This window comes from Zophobas morio, unplaced genomic scaffold (genome assembly GCF_036711695.1).
Source record: "Zophobas morio isolate AGI-343-1 ecotype UQ-CSIRO unplaced genomic scaffold, CSIRO_AGI_Zmor_V1 ptg000357l, whole genome shotgun sequence".
In the NCBI taxonomy this organism is placed as follows: domain Eukaryota; kingdom Metazoa; phylum Arthropoda; class Insecta; order Coleoptera; family Tenebrionidae; genus Zophobas; species Zophobas morio.
The window spans coordinates 1-22,778 of NW_026972461.1; the positions used below are offsets into that span (position 1 = coordinate 1).

At 26.5% G+C, this 22,778-nt stretch overlaps 2 long non-coding RNA genes across 2 annotated transcripts; both read left to right on the forward strand.

Moving 5' to 3' along the window:
• The first annotated feature begins 2,086 nt into the window (after nt 1-2,086).
• LOC135120177 (uncharacterized) lies at nt 2,087-5,178 on the forward strand. The gene is made up of 7 exons (XR_010278536.1): nt 2,087-2,166; nt 2,273-2,326; nt 2,389-2,407; nt 2,457-2,535; nt 2,645-2,754; nt 4,033-4,065; nt 5,096-5,178. It is a non-coding gene; the product is annotated as an uncharacterized LOC135120177 (long non-coding RNA).
• A 7,598-nt stretch (nt 5,179-12,776) lies between these two features.
• LOC135120179 (uncharacterized) lies at nt 12,777-14,647 on the forward strand. The gene is made up of 6 exons (XR_010278538.1): nt 12,777-12,856; nt 12,919-13,002; nt 13,081-13,233; nt 13,586-13,683; nt 14,406-14,481; nt 14,558-14,647. It is a non-coding gene; the product is annotated as an uncharacterized LOC135120179 (long non-coding RNA).
• Nucleotides 14,648-22,778: the final 8,131 nt, after the last annotated feature.

Here is a 22,778-nt window from a genome sequence, read left to right on the forward strand (position 1 = left end):
TTTTATTTTTTTATTTCAAGTTACACAATATAAAACTAATATAAGAATTAATATATGAACATATAAATAATTTTTCTAAAACTATTATTGTAACATACGCATAATTTTTTTTTTAATTATTATTGGAAATGGTACTCGTATGTTATTTATAGTTACATAAAAACTTTATCAATTTTTTAAAAAGACTCCAAATAATAACTTCTTAAGTTATTTTTATAAATTTATAGTAAATTATTAGGAACGAAATTAATATTATAAATCTACTTATAGTCCATTTTTCTTTAAAATTTTTGAAAACAAATATTTGTAATATTTAATGTAGACTTATAAATACTCATAATTAATAATGTGGATTATTTCCACTTAAACTCCATTTTTAAATATACCTATCAGTAAAAAATTACAATAAAATTTATAGTAGACTTATAAAAATATAATATAAATATTGCGGATTACTTTTATTCATGGTTCATTATTTCTTTTTAGTAAAAAATAACAATATATTTAATGTAGATTTATAAATATATTTTTATAATTAACGATGTAGTTTATATATATTTATCCTCTTTTTTTTTACACTTCTCTTGTATAAAATAACAATAAACTTTACGTAGACTTGTAAAAATTTAATATGAATATTAAAAAGGCTTCCATCCTATTCTCTCTGTGAGTGGAAGTGCACATCTGCAGCCAAACGATGTTTATGCTACAGCGGGTGGCGTTAGCTTTATCGCTTCTACTGCTAATATTGCTATATTACAATAATAATAACAAAGTGTTTGTTTAGATTAAAGTTAAGTAAAAATAATGTTTTCTTATTGTAATTAAAGTTATGAACTAAAGTTATAATTATTTTTTAAAGTATTACTAAAAACTGTATTGATAAATAAGTAAATGTAAAATTATTAAATGCTAAAAAATAATTTCAGCAATCGAAATATTTATAATGCGACAACAACAATAGTAGTAGTAGTAGTAATAATGTTAATATTAACAATATAATAATAACGTATAGATAGCAATTTTCAGCTTATTTCGGGCCCTTCTATGAGCGGGAAGTCTACTTATCTTCGACAAATTGCATTATGCCAAATAATGGGATCAATTTATTACTAATTACTATAAAAGATATCCAAAAAAATATTTACAAATTGTATAACGGCAGGCTCAAATGGGCTCCTTTATTCCTGCGGATTATGGAGCTTTCAAACTCATCACACAATTATTTACAAGAGTTGGGCAAGTTTTAATAATAATAATAATAATAATAATAATAATAATAATAATAATAATAATAATAATAATAATAATAATAATAATATTGTTATTACAGAAGCGATGATGATATTGAAACTAATTCAAGCACTTTTATGATGGAAGTAAGTTTTTAGCATTATATTTTTAAATTCTTAGTAAGTAGTTATATAGAAATAATAATAATAGTAATGAAAACAGTAACTCATACTATTACTATATGGTAAATAATATGTTTTTACATCCCGTCTATAAAAAAATTTTCTTTTTTATGTAATATACAAGTTATTATTTTAATTATACAGAAAAATATAAAAAGTTTTAAAATTTTAAAAATTATTATTCCTATTTCAGATGAAGGAAGTTTCTTATATTCTAAAAAATTTAACAAATCAAAGTTTGATAATTATAGACGAGTTGGGACTTATAGACGAGTTGGGACGAGGTTGTTTATTACCTTAAAAATCATAAATATATGAACATAACTTATAGACATTACAATAATAATTAATAAGATTTATAAACTATTTTTTTAAGTATGATATAATTAATAAATGTATAAACACTATAAGCATGATAACAATAATTAATCATTTTAGAATTCATAAGTAAATGAATAATAGTTATGGGCAAAATAATAGTATTAAATAAATAAATAATATTTATGGATAATAATAGTATTAAAAACGAACAAATAAAATTTACTAGTGTACACTCTCTATTCTGCTATTCAATTTTAAAAATATTTGACAATATCCACAATGTCCAATAGAATATTTTTTTCTAATTTCCTTAAATTTTACTGAAATCTAAAAAATTTATTCAATCAGGAACGAGCCAACTGGAGGGGTCGGCCTTGTGCTTTTCCATGTGCGAAACTTTACTAAATACAGAAGCCTTGACCTTTTTTGCGTATTATTTTCATAATAATAATAATAATAATAATAATAATAATAATAATAATAATAATAATAATAATAATAATAATAATAATAATAATAATAATAATAATATAAAGAACTCATTTTGAAGAATTATTAACCCTCTCGGAACTTTATCCCAACGTCCAAAAGTTAACTTTAAATATATGTTAAATGCATAATATTCATATTTTACTAATAAAAAAAATAACAGTTGGCACTTCCCTGTGGAGGTTATTATTATTAGTACTATAACTATTATTATTATTCTTTTTGTTATAGTTTAATACTTCTACCGATTCTGCGCACATAAAATTTACATATCAAATTGTTACTGGGAAACCAGTTCAGCTGGCTTCTGGTCAATTAACATAACTACTTTTACTATTTATATTATAATAGTAATTTTATAATTTTTTTAAAAAAAATATTATGTAGGGCTATATAATTTAAGAAAAAAATTATTTTAGGCATTGAATTAGCGAGAATTTCTGGTTTTCCTGAAAAACTTCTCCAACGAGCGCAGTGTTTAGCTGAGCATATGAGAAACGCAAATTATAAAGAAAATTATGAGAATAAAGTTATAAACATTAACAATAATAATAATAAACTTATAAAATCTTAATTAATAATTTTTAACAATAATAACTTTGAGAATAATAATTTTTATTGTCGTCTTTTCAATAATCATCCCGATTATTTTAAAATTAATTAATTTACTCAAATTTAAAGAGCAATTATATATTAATACTATAAAAAGCAGTTAAGTAAACATGTTTTAAATTTTTATAAACTTTATATTATTAATATATATGAGTATTATATGACAGAAGCAACGTAATAATGCTTAAAGTTATCTCTGTAATTATAATAAATTAATTTTTCTTATAACATCATAAACATTATCTATATTTAAATAAGCTTTTTTTTTTGAAATTATAATAAAATTATACTGTTATGATAGTTTAATAACAATATCTTATTAATAAGCATTTATCAATATATTAAAAAATATATATTTTTTAATAATGATAAATATATAAGAAAAACAAATAAATGAATATCTTGATCGTAATAATAATATTACCAAAAACTTTTTATATTTAAAAAATTGTTAACTTTATTACTATAATAGTTTACCTAATCTTATTATTAAAATAACAAGAACCCATTACTATATAAAATTGATTAGGTTTGATATTTATTATTAGTAACGATTAACTTTATAGTAAAATATATTTATAATACTAAGGCAACGCTGCTCTACACTTTATGTACAGAAATATATAATATTACAACATATACACTAATAATAAGTGTTATAATTAGTGAAGCCAAGAAAAACTATATTAATATATACTATTTTTTTCCCTCTAAATTAATAAATAATAAGAAATTAACGATATTATAACATTTTTAATTAAAAATATGTTTATTAACTAATAAATTTGGAAATTAGTATTATAACCATATCTTAAATAACTAAAATACTCTTACTTAAAACTTTTTATATAAAAAAATTTATTGTAAATTTTTAAATTATTATTTTAAATACCTAAAAACATTTATCGGCAAGAGGCTCTGTAAAGCAATTAGTAAATTATTAAAATTAATATAATTATTAAAATAATTTTTGAAGCCATACTAAAACCTAAAATTATTATAACATTAGTAACTTTAGTAATTAATACAACAATAATAATAACTTTTATAGGGAACTTTTTGTAAATTATATAATGAAGGCATGAATAATATGATTCTTATATCTCTTTTTTACTGCAACAATATAAATCTTAACTACATTAAATTTATTTTTTTTTACTTTTAATATAATTTTTAAACCTTTTTTAACCAATAGAAACTTCAGCTGCAAAAAACAGTCGAATGGGAGGTACCATATATTTTCCTATTTTAATACCACTTTTATTCATATCTCTTTAATATAAATGAATACCATTCTATTTACCTTTTAATAAACTGCATAAAATATTAAATAAATTTTAACTTTAATAAGTTTTTTAAAAAATAAAAATTTTTTGTGCGGAAAATATAAAATTGTTTTTTCTACAAGTTTCTATATACAGGTAAATAATTTATAATGAATATTGAATAGTTTATATTTAAAGCAATTTCCTGCGAAAATAGTTAGTTTTAATAAGTATATTATATTAATTTTTCTTAATATTAATTTGTTACAGAACCTTCTCATAATAATTATAATTATAGTAAAAAGTTTTAACGTTCCAACAATTTTTAAATTAAAATTCTTTTATTTCATTCGTTATAAATAAAATTTTAATCCAAATTTTAAATAAAATTATTTTCCGTTGGACTTTAATATATAAGGAAAGCAAGAAACTCTTATAGAATACACTAAATAATAACTTATTATATATATCTAGCTTTGTAACCGCCAACCCACAAAGTTATAAATGAAAACAATAATTTTGTCTTTAACTTGAGTTTTCTAGTACAACTTATTAAAGTTGTGTAAAAAGTAAAATATAATCAAGTGTTGTAACTCTGAAGCGGTAAAATAATTGTTTTCTAACGTAAATTTCTTTTTAATACCGAACCTATAAATTTATAACTAAAATATAATGCGATTCAGCAATAATGAATGAAAAAATTTATAAGCAAAATGAAAATTTCTTTTAACAAAAAAAAGAAACAATGAACTTAGATTTTTTACTGGCCGCGCTTTTTTAAAAATAATCGGCCTTTTTAAATAAAATGTTAGTAATAATATTTTATTAAAAAATTTATTTATAATCATCGCCGAAAAGTATATTAATATTTTACTCTAAATTTACTAAAGTTGTAAAAACCTTTTATACGTCATAAAAACAATTTATTATTATTGTTTTCTATATTAATGGTAATTATAGATATTATATTATATAATATTACAATACTTTTAGGCTGCAATCCAGTTGGTTCACCTTTATGAGTCCCGTACGTTCGCTGAGAATACGTCAATAAGAGCATTTTTAAAAGCTTTGAAGAAAAAATTACTGGAAACTTTAGAAGACGAGTAGTAGTGTTGCTTTTTGTTTTTTCTAAATATTTATACAAAATAAAAGTATATATATATATAGTCCTTCGTTATACATTCATTTATACTTTATTAGGAAATTTAGAAATTACTCTATTATACACTCAATAGTATTATATTTAAAATAAATAACTTATGTATTTTATTGCTTAAAACTATTGAAAATAATTTTAAGTTTCTATGTAAGAAATTTTTTTTTGGAAACAACGTTAGCTATAAGTTTGTTTAAAGCAACTTCATATATATAATTCTACCTCTTACCCATATTTTTATATTTAGAATCTATTGCGCGGTCAGCTGTAGCGTGCGCCGACCCAGATTTCTTAGTTGACCTTATCTGTCAGTAATCGATTGGAGTGCTGACTGAGCCGAATGTAGGTGACGATAGCATTGCGTTATTCACGGGTTCAATCTGGAGGTTTTTATGTAAGGCATCATTACGAACAAACCACGGCGCGTCCGTCATAAGGCGTAGTAGCTTGTTTTGTCTCACTTGAAGCGAAGAGATGAGTTGTAGGCCCAGGCAGTGAACTAGTATGTCATGATTGGTCAGATGCACAACAAATACAAGCGTCGTTTATTGTGCAGCGAGAGTTTGCTTTGAGCGCAAAGTAAAGGGTAGAGTTTGAACCCGCCCCCACCTTGAGCTTCACCGCGATATAGTTTACGTGCGGCCACCACGAGAGCTTATTGTTGCTAATGGCCCCCAGGTACTTCACCTGAGGACAACAAAGAGTTACCTTATTGCTCAAGGTCAACGGCGGTAGTGGTGTAGCGCACTTCTTTGTGATAAAAAGAGTTTTCCTCTTTTCTACATTAATAGTAATTTTGCAACGTCGCCCCCAGTCGGCAAGCGCTACTGGATAGTACTGGAAATGCTGATGCATTAGAGCAGGTGACTTTGACAAGGAGTTAACCGCCTTATCATCCGCATATAAGTCAATCCGCGTGTGAGGGTCGTCAGGCTGATGCACGTCACGTAGATAAAATGCAAAGAGTAAGGGTGATAAAAGAGATCCTTGTGGAACTCCGGCTGTTAGTGGTCTTAGGGGAGAGCGCGCATCCCCCACCCTTTCTATTATAACTTTGAAAAAGCCTTAAATTATATATAAACGACTGTGACTGGTGTTCGAATCGAGTCAAAACAGTCGAGATCTCGATCAGTTGTAGTCACATTTTAACGACTTCAAAGTCTATCATAAATAATAACAATAAAATTTGCTTAAAGCGCGTCTCGCGGTTGGCGTTAAGATTATCTCTCATGACTGCTTTGTAAGCTCAATTGCCTAAAAGTGGTTGTTGTGCCCAATTAGCTATTCGCATATAAAGAATGCATTTTATCAGTACAAATTGGAGGTCTTAGAATATCGTTTTACACAAACCACGGCGAGCCCGTCATGATGCGCAGCAGTTTTCTTTGTTGCAATTGAAGTAAGGAAGGTCACTATGGGACACAACACGTACTGTAGTCGCTTGTCGCATATTAGTAAGTTGAAGGTGCAACGCTCCAGAGGCCATTACGTAGTCCATATGCGCGGACTCCATGATTGTTTATCAATAATAATTACCACATATATCTTCTGGTGGAACCAATGGTTTTGCTGCATTTCGCTTCTTTGCTAGGTTGGTTGTACAGTTGGTAACTGCGACAAGATAACCCTGCGGATGCTGGCACAGTCATGTATAAAGGGCGACCAGCGTGTAGGGTTAGCCCTTCTAATGGCATTGGAAACGAGCTGCTTGGAGTCACCATAATATCGTCGCTTTTGGTCACAATATCGCCGTCGAGCAGGAGAGTTAAAGGCAGATACCTGCTACATTTAGCAACTAGCCAAATTGCTGGAAAGAGGCACCGCCATCGTCGCTTGCTTCCAATGCATTTAGGCTGGTTTTCACCCGTGCTTGTGTGTGCTAACAGCTTCATAACGAACCAAATCATTCGGTTTGGCGCCAGTTTACTTTTGGCTCATTTCCTTCGGTACGATGACATGCAAAGTTGAGTACCATTTCCACCGCTCTGCTGACCCACTGGGAAAGCTTACTCTGCCAACGTGATTGTCTCATCTTAGTAGTCACGACGTTCGGGATAGCATAGTCTTAACGGCGGTGCCCAGGAATGGGATGCTGTTGACAGTAGTGCAAGATATGGAATGTCTTATTAAGGAAGACCCGCCCTTAAAGGAAAAATTATGCCCTTAATGTTTTCTTTCCATTTAAACGACATGTCTGATGGGCTTAAGATGGTGCTGTTATTTTTCGCCTTGTGCATTGGATTCGCCTAACGCACTCTCGGAGTTGACTGACTTAGACTTTAAAAAACTGGTAGTTTAATGCAGGGCTGCTTGCAGTTTATAACTCCGCACAAAACAACAGGAAAGCTGCACACAAGAAGGGAGTTGAAGTCGGCTTGCTAAGGGGCTTATAAGCTCCAGTTACCGAGAGACAAAATAACTCCTTACAGGCCAAGAAGAGGAAATACCTTAATATTTTGAAGAGCTAAAAAAGATGTTGATTGGTGTCGAAGGCTTCGTTACTCTAAAATAGCTATGTCCTCGCTGATAATATAAAATTGTTCATAACTAAAGTCTCATAGATATGCAAGAATCAATTGTGACAAGAATGTGTGCTTCTCTAAATAGACCAACAGCATTCTTGCATGCTGCAGATCATGCTTGTGGTTTTAGACTTTTTTTTTGTCCAAACAATCTGAGGTAGTGATGGATATGCGGTCTAGAAACCATTTCATTCGCTCCTTACTACCTCGAGCATGGTCTTCTAATCCGTCTTTGAAATCTAAGCTGCATATTGTTGATTGCCGTGGTGGCATATTTGTCTTTGCTTGAGAGCATAAGTTACATTAGAGGTTACAGAAGATTAATGGGGAGTTCTGCTTATGTACTTGAAACAAAATTCATAGTTAAGGGTTAAGGTTAGGGTTATAAATACCTAATGGGTGATAATCGTATTTACTACTCGACCTCGGCAAATCTATTACAGATCATGATGACAGCCGCCCTTTAGCAAGTATCACGCCCGGCCACATTCGACTGCTATTCTGGAATGCAAATGGCATTCAGAGTAAGAAGCACGAGCTTCAGGAGCTGTTACAACGAGAATGGATTGATGTGTGCACCGTCAACTAGACGCACCTCCTTTCTAACGTCGCATTTAATTTGTGCAACTTTGTTACGATCGCCAAGATAGAATTGATGCAAGCGGTAGGGGCGTGGCTATCTCGGGGAAACGGGGTATTCGACATCACTCGATATCTATGCCGGCTTTACAACACGGCGAGGCAGTGGGGATTTCCCTATCGGACAAGGGACCCGTGTTTGTAATCGCTGTTTACAAACCCCCTTGGAAGCTACTTCCGCCATCCGATTTGGAAACCATCCTTGGGAGTGCCTCTTTTTATGTTTTGCGGGGGTATCTTATATTACAAGCACCCTACATGGAACAGTCGAGCCGATAACACGAATGGTCACATCCTTGAGGCCTAAGCTGTTGAGTACGGGCTGTATCCCCAGCAACCAACACTCTTGGCGACTACAGGCGCACTGGAAGTTCTGGGATATTGCCATAATTAAAGATATACGTCTCTCTACGGCAATTGAAGTGCTCCACGAGCTGTTCTCCGATCACCTCCCAGTTATTCTCGATTTAGAGGATGAGAAGGGCACACCAAGGGCCATTATCCGTATTTTTACCGATTTGGAAAAATATGCTGATGTACTAGAAATCACGCTGCCACCGTGTCCGTCATTACCGTTTACGCCCGCCTACAGGATGATGCTGTTGCTCTTTTCGAAACCGCACTGAACATGGCTCACACTACTGCGCCGGCAACTTGTGCAAAACTAAAGGTACACATCTGCCAACCGTCTTATCCGAGCGGCCCTGTTGACGCAGAGACAAGCTTGTGCTTAATCGACTGCACAGGTACATTAAAAAAAAGCTAAGGGCCCATTTTAACAATAAACGGGAGGCCAAGCCGCACTATATATCCGAAAGCAGGCAGCAACAACCGCTCCTACTTTTGGAAATTTGTTAAAAGGATCAAAAATCGGGGACTTGCCCCACTACCCCCCCCTTCATGAAGGAAATACAATGGCCGAGTGTGATGGAGACAAAAGCTACTCTTCTAGCTCATCTCCTTGCTTCCCCAAAGTGTGCCAGCTGCTCACTTAACTTCCAATGTTGGCTCCCTCAGCTAAGCTTACCCCTTATTGAGGTCTACAAACCTCTGATGCTAGTTTAACGTTAGCGAGCTGCAAACCACTGTCGAAGCGTTACCCAAAGTAAAAGCGCGCGCCTGATCACTTCGATGGCATCGCTAACGAGATGCTGAAGAATATGCCATATCAGCAGGGGGGCAGTCTCTGTACCGACTAGTAGAATCTTCGCCTAGTAGAATCTTCGATGCTCCAAGCTCCTTGGCGCCTTTCCGATTCGAAGAAAGACGGCGATCGCTGCTACGCTACCAAAAAACACTCAAACCGGAACCACCATCTAGCAAGTTCCGACCCATCAGTCTATTGGCAGCGACCAGCAAAGTGGGTGAGGCGTTTTACTGCGCCGTCTAAAAGAGGTCGTGCACGTTCGAAAAGCTTTACAAGAGTTTCAGTTTAAATTACGGCAAGAACACTCAACGGTCCAGCAGCTTCCCCGCTTAACTGAATGGGCCAACCACTCAAGCTTTTAAGCGTAAGAAGACAACAGGCGCTATCTTCCTTGACGTTGAAAGGGCGCTTGATTAAGTTTAGCATGAAGGTCTGCTGCACAGGCTGCGCTGGTTATCCGTCCTATGGTTTTTATAACATGCTGAAATATCTGAATGGTTGCGTCTTCAGCGTGCGCGTGGGAGATACACGGTCGCCACTCCGATCTCTGGCAGCAGGGAGCCCTCCAGGGATCACTTCTTTGACCCCTTTTTTATTTGCCAGTTACATGAGCGAATGTGCTCATGCCGTCCGACCCCCATACACGAATTTCCCTCCACGCTAATTATACAACCGTATATTTTTCTTCGAAGTCTTCTGCTTTGCTATGCAAGCATCTACAGCGCTATCTTGACACCCTTGGCTGTCTGGTGCCGTGATTGGAAGGTTACTATAAATGCGATGAAGAGCAAAGCTACATTAATTTCAAAGAAACGCGTCCCTTTGTTGATGCCCTCAACCTTTAAATGGTGTGAAGATTCCGGGGTTTCTAAGACGAAATAATTGGGAGTCAACACAAATTTTTTTTGGTAGCCTAACGTGCACTATGTAGTGGCGAAGGTCAAGGCAGTCACCAAGGCGCTTTATCCTTTACTTCGCGGCAAGTATAAGCTTTCTTTGCGAAAGAAACGGCAATTATACTTGTCTTCTATTTAGCTAATCATGTCATAAACGTCTGCTGCATGGGTCTATGGCTCCACTGCAATAGCGTCGGCATTTCAAGGGCCACAAAACAAAGTGTTGCGTGTTTTGACATCGAATTCGTAGTTTGTGTGAAAATTTGTATTATATCAGCTATCATTCCTAATTAAGAGCTCGAATATTCGAAGTTTTTTTACTCGATAGAGCAGGAACTGTCATTTGTAATTAAATAAATAAACTTTTATTGCTCCTCTTTTTCTCTCGTCAACTAACCTCACAATTTATTTTAATAAAACGTCAGCGTCCATAGTGACCCATCCTGTGGCGCTAACCAATAGTACATCGGTGCTTTAATGGTACCACTTAATTAAAACTACTATGGTAATCTTGCAGTGGACTTAAATAGAAATAGTACATTTAGTATTTTACGTATGGTTTATGCAATAAAAGCTTGCTAGCTGTTTTTAAATTTGTATAAACGCGCAAGTTAACCACTTGCCGGGGGGCACATGTTTGAGACTTTTTCCTTCGTTGTTTATACCCTCACCAGTGGTACAAATTATACCCTCGTGATTAATAAGGAATAAAATAAGAAGCTTAATTGAAGGCGGTGCGGCGGTTTACATGCTCACCTCGGGGACCAAACCAAGAAGACTGTCCTTGACCCTTAAAAAGGGCTTATAATTAATTTAGATGTGCACGTGCCTTTATCTGGTATCGGGAGTTTATAACGATACCAATACACATTCTAACTGCACACCCAGTAACATAGAAACCTTTCTACAATTTTTGGCGATACTTCTTTAAAAGAATACACCGGACGGATACGTGCTTTAATTTCTTTTTGAGAGGAGTAAAATTATTATATCTTTATATTAAATAAAGGAGATCTATTTTTAATAATCCTTGAATTTCTAGGAACACCATATTACCTGAACTTTTTAATTAAAAGTTTGGCTTAGAATACGCTCGTGTGTTGAAAACGTTAGTTTTTTTTCTGTCACTATTTCCTGCCAGAGTTCTTTTTCTTTCTTTTAAGTAATAGTAAGCTATGTTTATCTAGCTCAATATTAAGTTTGGGGTGCCCCTTCTTAGTCTGCCAGGGCTTCTCTTTCAGGTTCGTGAGGGCGCGAAGTTAATAATGATTTTTTTTAATCTACACTATAAGATTAAAAGGTTTTAAAAATAAGAAATGTCGTTTAATGTCTTATAATGTATAGGTATCCTTGACTCACTTTATTTATACTATTGTACAACTTTGTTATGACTGGCTTGTTAAACATTAAAAAGAGGTTGTTTTGTTAAGAATTAGGCCATGTGGACACCACGAACTAACGAAAAGTGAACTTAGTAAGTTGTAAAAATCAACTCTTTAAACCTTTTAAAATAAGGCGTCCTTGAAGTTTGGTTTTACTTGTTTCTCTTTTTAAAAAGTCAGTTTTTAGTGTACTTTTATAATATATTAGGTTAACGTTAATACTTTATTATAGTAAGGCACAAGAATTGTTTACTCCAATGTAGAGCATTAACTCTCTTTTTTTTTAAAATTAATCTTTTTTACTTTGGTTAACAGCATTTAATAGTTTTAAGTGTAAGCGTAACCTTCATTTGTCTATGATCCTGACAGCACCACACAACTCTCCAATACTTTGTAAGACTTCTGTTAAGTTATCACAAATTCTCTAAATAATTAGTATATATAAAAAAAAAAAAAGCGGTTATTGCTGCTTCTGAGCTTTCTAAAAAGGCCCTTACGATAGAATGGAGCAGCTCTGCATCCACGCCAACTTTATTAGTAAACGGGTACAGTTTAAGGCCTAGTATTATAACGTTAAATTTTATTTCTAGTTTTTAAAAAAAGGAACGAAATTTCTGGCCTATTTTCTATTTCCTCATACTTACTAGATAATTTCCAATACGAAAAAGAAAATAAATTATGGTAAATTATTTATAACTTAGTTTTTATAAAGTATTATATTTTATATTTTCATACTTTATTATTATATGCGCTCGTTTTGTAGGTATAATAAGACTGAAAACCTTAATTCTAAGTCATCTTTTAAAGATCTCATCAATTTCGCAAAGACTATTGAATCAGCTTTAAAAGAAAATTCTAAAGGTTACATTTTTATTTTATTTTCTATTAAATCTTTTTTATGTATTTTTAACAGATTTTCTTTTGGCTGATGAGATTCATTTAGCTGATCTTTTTTCTTTTTCAGCACTCAAAAGTTGCCCCATTTGGAATAATTTCTTAAAAAAAGGCGGTAATTATGTTCAAAAAATTTTTTTTTAAATATTTAAATATTGATTTTTACTTCATTGTAAGGCGTGGAGAAAGAATTGCCAGCGACTTATAAATGGTTCACGAAATTGTTAAGCATCCCAGAAATTGGTAAAGCTTGTGAAAAAGGTTTTTATTATTAATATTGCTTCTTTTTTTTTATTTAAATAACAATATTATTTTATGATGCTTTTTATATATGTTTAGTTTTTACACGAACAGCTACTCGCACAAAAATTCCTACTGATAATAATAAAAGTAATCAGACAAAAAATATTACTTACAACGAACTTCCAAATGCTATTATTGGGCATGTGGTTGTTCGTTTCCCTCCAGAAGCTTCGGGCTATCTACATATTGGTGGGCTCTTTTCGTTTATATATTTATATTTATTAAAGTTTTTATATTTTAAAGTTTTTTTGTTTTATAGTTTTATTTTTACTATCAGTTATTATTATGTTTATTTATTTAAAAACTACTAGTAAATCATAAAAGTTTGACATTTATATAATATTTTTATATTTATCTTATATAAAAGTTTTTTTTTTATTAGTTTTTTGAATATTTATTATTTTACTATAAAATTTATTTAAAATTTTTGGTTATTTTTCTTTACTTTATATTATTATAATTTATACTATATAATTTTACTTCATTATATTATTCTACAAGATAATAAACAAATTTTTACTTTGCTCTATCTTTTATTGAGGTCATGCAAAAGCGGCCATTTTGAATTACACATACGCTCAACAGTACAAAGGGACGCTCATCTTAAGATTCGATGATACTAATCCTGAAAAAGAAAAGGTTTTATTGTTATTATTGCTATATTAAAAAAAAGTTTATAATTTTTTTAAGAATATTGTGTTTATAAGTATAATTTATTTGTATCATTACTATTAAGTTTTAATATTTATTTATATTTATATAAATATTGTTTAATGTGAAACTTTGAAAAAAAGTTTTATATTTATTTATTATTAGTAGTATTTTTTCTTTTTAAAAGTAATTTTTTTAGTATTATTATTTATTTTTATAAAAGGTGCAATATATATTTATCATAATATTATTTTTATAAAAACATTTAATAAAAGTATAACTTAATATTATAATTATTATAATTAAATCATATTTATTATTAATATCACATCACAGTATTTATAAACTATCATTAGCAATATTATTGAAAAGTTTTATCTCTTTATATATTTTTGTTAATTATTATTATTGTAATGCCACTTTGAGGAAAGTTGTTTTTTTTGAAAAAGTTTAATATATATTAATTAATTATTATTACAAATATTATTGTTAGCAATTACAATATACTATTATTGCTGTTATTTTAAAAATTCTTTATATTTTGATATTTTATTATTTTTTATTATTATAATGATTAACGCTCCATTGTGAGAAAAGTTGAAGAGGTCTTATTATTATTATTATTCAAAAGTATCACTTACTATTTATAAATTATTTTTAACAATTAAATTTTTTTTGTATTTATATATTGAATATTACTATTATTGTAGTGTCACTTTGAGGAAAGTATTATTAACGATTTACAAGTTCTTGGCGTGAAGTATGATAAACTCTCTTACACTTCTGGTTGGCTATTTTTGTTATATTTATACCGTCAATATTATTTTAATTATTTTTACCTTTTTATTTTTATTTTTATTAGATTACTTTGATAAACTGCTGGAACTTGCAAGTGAATTAATAAGAGCGGGAAAAGCTTATGTGGACGATACTCCAGTGGAGAAAATGCGAGAAGAAAGAACGAATGGAAATAATAATAAGATTTTATAATACTCCTATATACTAATAATTAGTATTATTATATAGAATAATAATAATAATAACAGGAATTGCTTCTGTGAATCGGGAAAATTCTGTTGAGCAGAATATTTTTCTTTGGGAAGAGATGATTAGTGGAACTGAAAAAGTTTTCATATTTTTATTTATTATTATTAATATTATTTATATTATTGTCATTGAGGGATTTGAGTGCTGCTTACGAGCTAAAATTGATATGCAAAACAATAATAAATGCTTAAGGGATCCTGTTATTTACCGCTGTAATTCGACTCCTCATATAAGAACTTTGTATGTATTAATACAATTATATATATTATTTTAATTAATAATATACAATAATTATTAAAGTATTATTATATTAAATTGTTACTATTCTAGTAATAATGTATTTTATAGTTCATTAAAATATTGTTCTTTGTTGCTATATTTGGTGGGCTTTTCATTTTTAATTATGTAAATATATGAATTTTTAACCAATCAATGTTAACTTTTTTGAGTTTTTCGTAAAATTTAATTGTCAAGGCTCTTTTGTGCGGCTTGTAATCAACCAGGCAAGTGCTTGTAATTTTAAGCGATATTTAGTGTTCCATGTTGGGTTCTCGTTTTTTAACTTTATATGGTTTTCCTTGATAATAATAATAATAATAATAATAATAATAATAATAATAATAATAATAATAATAATAATAATAATAATAATAATAATAATAATAATAGTAATAAGAATAATAAATATATAAATTATAGTTAATATTTGCAATTAAAAAGTTATCACTTTGTGACCAATTAAGTGTGCTTTGTACGGCTTTTGGACCATTTCAAATTTGTTTGGGTTGTGTCTTATACTATTAAATTTGAACAAAATTTTAATTATGTTCAACCAAATTACTTATAGAGTTTTATTGTTTTTTTTGGCGCTTTTTCTATTATTAGATACAATGTTATTTCACCATTTTAACTGAGTTATTAATTATATCGATCCTTTTTATTCGTTTGGTTAGTGCATGCTAATTTGCTGCCTTTTTTTTAAATTTACCAATTTAATCAAAGAAGACCAGTAAATTGTTCTCTTAATTTTTTGCTATAATAATTTTGTAAGGTGCAGAAACTGTTTAAATTGTCACACTAATAGTTTATTTGCTACACTACTAAATCTTTATATATATTGAATTATTAAATTTTGTACTGAAGGGAAGTATTTTTCATTATTTTTATTTACTACTCAATTTACAATAAAAAAATATCTATTTTTAAGCTGTATAGTGTTTATAAATTATTGGTTATATTTATTATTATAAAAGTTTATTATTTTTATTTGTTAAAGATTTCATTACTTTCATCTTTTTAAATAGAAATAAATATAATGTTTATCCTACTTATGACTTTGCGTGTCCCGTAGTTGATAGCTTGGAAGGTTGTATTGTTTATTATTATTATACTTTACAGATATCCTTTCCATTTTTAATCGGTTATTTTCTTAAACTTTTTTTTATAAATAAAATGAAAAAAAATATATTTTTTACTATTTTTTTATAATTATTTATGTTTTCATTTTTTTTTTTAAATTTTTTTTTGTACAGCAAGTTGTGTTATTATTATTTATTACTTTATTACTATATTGACTTTGAATTTTTGTAAGTATTTATTAAACATTCATAATTTTTATAATTATAAACAATTATATCTATAATATATATTGATTAATTCATTATTTATTTTTATAAAAAAATTTATATTTATTTTCAGTACTTTTGTTATTATTTTTTGTCATTATTGAAAAGCTTTATGTAGGCTATGATTTAGTGTAGAGTTATATTAATAATATAATTATTGTTTTCATTTATTTTGCTCAACCTTTCGTATCTAATGCTTTTATTCTACTTGATATGAATTATATTTTAATTATTTATAATTATATTTATATATTATTATCTTTTTTCCGATATATTTTTGAAGTTTATCATTTTTTTTGCAATCATTAAATATTATTATGTTTTATTACAAAGGAGTCACTCATGTGCTTCGGACCAATGAGTATCGTGATAGAAAACCTCAGTTCGAGTGGTTTTGCAGAGCTCTCAACCTTCGCGTTCCAGTCATTCATGATTATAGGCATAATAATAATAAGAAAAATTATATATCATAAAAATAAATAATTATTACTTTTATTGTATAAACAATTAATATAATTTATTTTATATTATTATTTATACTATTGTTATATGTTTTTATTTGTAATACTAAATAACGTTATTAAAATATTTTATATAATAATTATAATAATTGCATTACTAGTAATTATTATAGCATCATTTTTAATATTATTTGATTAAAATAATAATTAATATTTCCGCATATTAGTAATTAAAACTAATATTTATATATGTAAATTACTACAGCTTTATTCACATTTTCTCATTATAATAAAAATAACAAATTTTTTCACATACTAATATATACTTACTATTAATAATCCTCAAACTTTTTAAGTATAACACTTACAATAAATATATGATTTAACCTCTATATCAGTATAATGATGTTATTAACCATAATCATAATAATAATGAAACTATTTTAACCAATTAGCCGCTTGAACATGATGTATACGGTCATGTCCAAGAGGAAGTTAACGTGGTTTGTCGAGAACAAGCACGTAGACGGCTGGGACGATCCTCGCTTTCCTACTGTGAAAGGTATTCTACGCAGAGGACTGACCGTCGAGGGTCTGAAGGCTTTCATTGGCCAGCAAGGTTTCATAGAAAGAGTAATGTGTATCCGGCTTACTATTTTTATAAGGACAAAAATTTATATATATACTCAGTTTATTATTTTTATTAATGAAGAGTTTATATATTATTATTTATATTCGAAAAGTTTTATAAGATATAAGTGGACATTGATTATTCTTTATAATTAAAATAGTTTTTATAATAATTAAGTTGTTATTTTTATTGAAATAGTTTTTTTTAAAATTTTATTATATATAAATAGTTAGTTTAGTTTTGTTATTATGAATAAATTTTTATAAATAAATCATTTTTTTATTATATTTTCTAGAAAATTATTATATATAAATAAATATTTAGTTTTTTTTTCAAAAGTTTTTATATAAATATTTTATTTTTTTTAACAAAATTATATTTTAAAAAGTTCATTTTAGAAATATGATTTATTATATTTATTTATAAAAAAGAAGTACAGAAATAGTACATAGTAAAATGTAAATAGTTTTTTTTATCATAAAAAAATATAAGAAGCAATGAATAAAAAAGTTATATATATAATTATTAGAAAAAAGGGACAGTGTATATAGTTACGGTAAAATAAAATATTTTTATGGTTAACTACTTTGCTTTTATATAAGAATATTATAAATATTTTATAAAAATAAATGTATAATAATATATTTTTATATAAGTTTTATTTATAAGTATAAGTAGTGTAGAAAATAGTAAAGTTATTTGATTGAAAGATAATACATTAATATATTAATTATTATCACAAGCATAAAATATAAAGATTATAATATTTTTTTATTTAAAAGTAATATTTCATGAGAAAATAGTAATATCAATGAGATATATTCATATAAGTTTTATAAATAAAGAGTAAATATATTAATAAAAATAGTAATTGATATGTTAGCATAGGAGTTTTTTATTATTGGCATACTATTGAAGAGGTAATGTAATTAATATATAAATTAATATAAAAAAGACATACATTTAATAAATTATGTATAAAAATAATAATGATTATTCAAAGGTATTTTATAAATATATAAGTTTTTTATTGTAAACGTAGAACATAATATAAAATAATAATATTTGTTTAAATAATGTAATATATATAAAAAAAATAATTTTTTTTAATATTTCTTATTTATTTACTTCTAGTTTTTTTATATTTCTCTTTTATTATTCATTGTGTTATATATTAAAAAATATATTTTATTATTATATCCATATTATACTAGCCGAGACCGATTCATTACTTTTACTCTATAATTTTTTTATTGGTCTATTTTTTTTAATGAGTAACTTTTCTCTTGTGTTTTTTTAATATGGTTTATCGTTTATTATTTACTTTTACTTACTTTTTTATACTTCGCTTTTACTATTCATTGTTTATATATTATATTATTATATTCATGTTGTTCATTATTATTTTTTTAGTTATTTTTTTTTCGAAAATCTTCATTATTTTTACTTTATAACTTTTTTTATTATATTTTATTTAGTATGTACTTTTCTCTATTATTAATAATTATATATTATTATTAGCTTTTTTATATATATTTAATACTAGTCGAAACTGCTTTATTATTATTACTTTAAAACTTTTTCATAACTTTATTATTTATACTTTTTTATATTTTATTATTTTGTATTATTTTTTCGTATCAGGAGCTTCAAGATCGGATAACTTAATGGAGTGGGACAAAATATGGGCTGTTAATAAAAGTGTAATAGACCCTATCGCTCCGCGCTATATGGCTGTTGATAAGGTTTATAATAATAATAATAGTAGTAATACGAAAATAGTAATAGTAATAATAACATTAATAATAATAATAGGAAAAAGCTTTCGAAGTTACCTTTTCTAACGGGCCGGCGGAACCTATTAAAATTTGTATAGATAAGCACCCAAAAAATGCTTCTTTGGGGAAAAAGGAACTCGTTAAAACCCACATTATATATATTGAAGGTTTATTATTATTATTATTATTATTATTATTATTATTATTATTATTATTATTATTATAACTATTATTATTATTATTTAAATAATTCAGGAGACGATGCAGTTACTTTGAAGGAAAATGAAAAGGTTACTCTCAAGGACTGGGGAAATGCTATTATTAATAGGGTTTTTATTATTTACTATATCTTTTATTATTATATTATAACTATTATTATTAGATTGACATAGAAAATAAAAGCATTGAGGCCGCTTTACTTTTAGAAGATAAAGATTATAAAGAAACCAAAAAGTTAAACTGGGTCGCATTAGACCACGTGCTCGGTATTTTTATAATTTTATATTAACTATAAAAAATTTTTTTTTTACGTTTATTCAATTTTATGAAGAATTTTATTTCTTCTATATTATTTATATCCCTACACTTTTTATTACGAAGCGAAAAGTATTTTGTTTTTGTTATTTATAACTATTTTTCTATTTTTTACTAAATATTATATATCAAATTATATTATAAATTATAAATTTATTTCTTTTTCATTTTTTTTTTCTTATTTCTTTTTATATCTTTAGTGATTTTCTATGATCTTAATTATTTCTTATATATATACTTGTTGCAAAATGACTTTAAACTGTCCCTGTTTGTTGTATTTGGTAACTATCGCAACAATTTTAACAAACTTTGGATTGTCCCGAAGTAGATTATTATTTTGGCTCAGTAGGACTGTATTAGTTCAATTGGTAGCTAAATAACTTTAACTGGGAACAAATTAATTTGCTTTAAATTGTTTCAAAAAAGTTAAGTTTTAAAAATATGCAAACCTTTTTTGCTGGTTTTAAAGTTTTTATACATTTCTGATTTGTTAATAATAATATTTACAGAAGTTTGATTGAAATATCAATTAAAGTATTATATTTTTAAAATTTTATAAAAATTTGTAAATAGTAAAAGTTTTTAAAAAAGGTTTATATATACGTCATAAGCAAAGCTTCCTGCGGTTTCATTTTAACCCATCTTTTTTATGTAAAAATTAGTGTTAAAGAATATGGCTTATTCATTGGTACATTTTGGTTTTGTTCCTTTGTTTTATTCTGTTACTATTAATTTTTAAAGCGCGCTCTTATCTGTAAGTTGACCCAAAAATAGTTTTTTTTTGTTTTTATGACAAATCTTATCTGTCACATGTTTTTATTCATTATTTTTTAGTTTACTTGTTTTTTAACTTTTATGAATTTTTTTTTTAATTTTTTTGAAGCGGTTGGCGTAGAGTTTGATCATCTCATAACAAAAAGAAAAGTCGAAGAAAGCGATAGGATAGAAGATATAATAAACCCACAAACACGTTTCGAGGTAAATTTTATTATAACTAGTTGTGATCATTATTATTATTATTCTTATGTTATGTTTTTGTGTATAAATGTCATAATATTATATTTACCTTTATTTTAATAGTACATATATTATTAATAAAATATTAATGATATAAAAGTTTTATAAATAATATATATTGTAAAACTTTATAATATTATTGTTATTATTATTAATTCTATTATGTCCTTATAAAATTTTTTATATTATTACCTACCTCAACTTTTTTAAGCGGGATATTAGTAAATATAAAAATGTTATTATCAATATCTTTATATAAATTAATTTTATTATTAATTTATGGTTATTATTATATTATCAACTTTTATTAATAATATATCTTCTTAATAATAATTTTATTTATTATTTATTATTTGTTATATATATTATATATATGAAGTTTTTTATTTTTTAGTGTATAAATTTTACAAGGTGATATCTTATAATAATTATTTTTTCTATATATCATTGTAATGTTTTTAGTATTTGTAGTTAACTATACATTTTTATTTTTTTGTTAGCGTTAACTTGTATATAATTAATTTTTTTTGTTATAATACTTTATATTACGCCGAAAATTTTATAAGAAAAAATCTATTTGTGTTATTTTTATATCTTTTCTATAATTATTTCTATTAGTAACATTCTAATAATAAAACTTAATTGTATAAATTCACTGTTTCTTCAATTTTTAATATATTTAATTTTAAATAAAGTGGATGTTTTTATAATAAACACTTTTATTTTTAATAATATTTATTTATATTTATAGTAGAGTAGTACAGTTTTTTGAAAATTTGAGATAATTATAATTATATATAATGCTACGTTAATTATTTTTATAATAAGTAATTTTTTTTTTAAATTTATCTTTATATTTAGGATAGCAACACTAAGCTTATAATTTATATTTTTCAAAAATATTTTTTTTTCTATATTTATATATTTACTATAGTAGTACAGTATTATGAAAACTTTAGATAATTATAAATCTTGTTTTTTTTTTTAATATTATATAAACTAATATTTCTATATATATTTATAAATAATTTTTTTAATAATATTATATATATATATATATTTTAAATATGTTTATAGTCGGTATAGCATTACTACAACTTTATATTATTATAAAGTTTATTTTATTTTTAAAGAATGTTTTTTCTATATATACTAGTGTAACATATGAAAACTTTGTACAACTATAAATATTTTTTTGTGTTAATATGTTTATCTATATTTTATATTTTTAATAAACATCATAGAAATTTATGATTATTAATATATATTTGTTTCATTTTATATAGTTTATATTGTAAGTAATAGCATTATGAATACTTTATATAATTATTAATACAATATTTTTCTTAATAACATTATTATATATAAATCTTTTCCTCTAAATGATACTTTTTTATAAAATATACGTGAAGACGGAACTGCTTGCTGAGCCTTCCTTATTGGCTGTTCAAGTTGGGGACCTCATTCAAGTTATTCGTCGTGGTTACTTCCGGTTTTTTCCCTCATATTTTTTATGTTATTTATATTTCTTTTATATAATTTAACTACTTTCTTTTATATTTTGTTAGTTTATATATATGTTGTTTTACTTTATATTATATTTGTATATATATATTATTATCTTATTCCTTTTACACTCCAATAATTTGTATATTCATTGTTTTACTTTATGTTATATATATATTAATACCTTTTTTTTATATTCCATTAGTTTTTATATTTATTGGTTTACTTTATTTTTTACTTTGTGTATTTTTTATAAATTATTTTTATATTATTTTCATTATTTTGTAGTTCGTTGTTTTACTTTATTTTTTTACTTTTATTGTAATATCTCTAATATATTTTATATATACTTTCATACATTTTGATCTTCATTATTTTAACTTAACTATTATTTTTAAATTTTTAACTTTATATTATCGATATCAACTTTATTTATTTTATCTTTTTTATTTTTATCTATATTTTTTCATATATATATAATTAT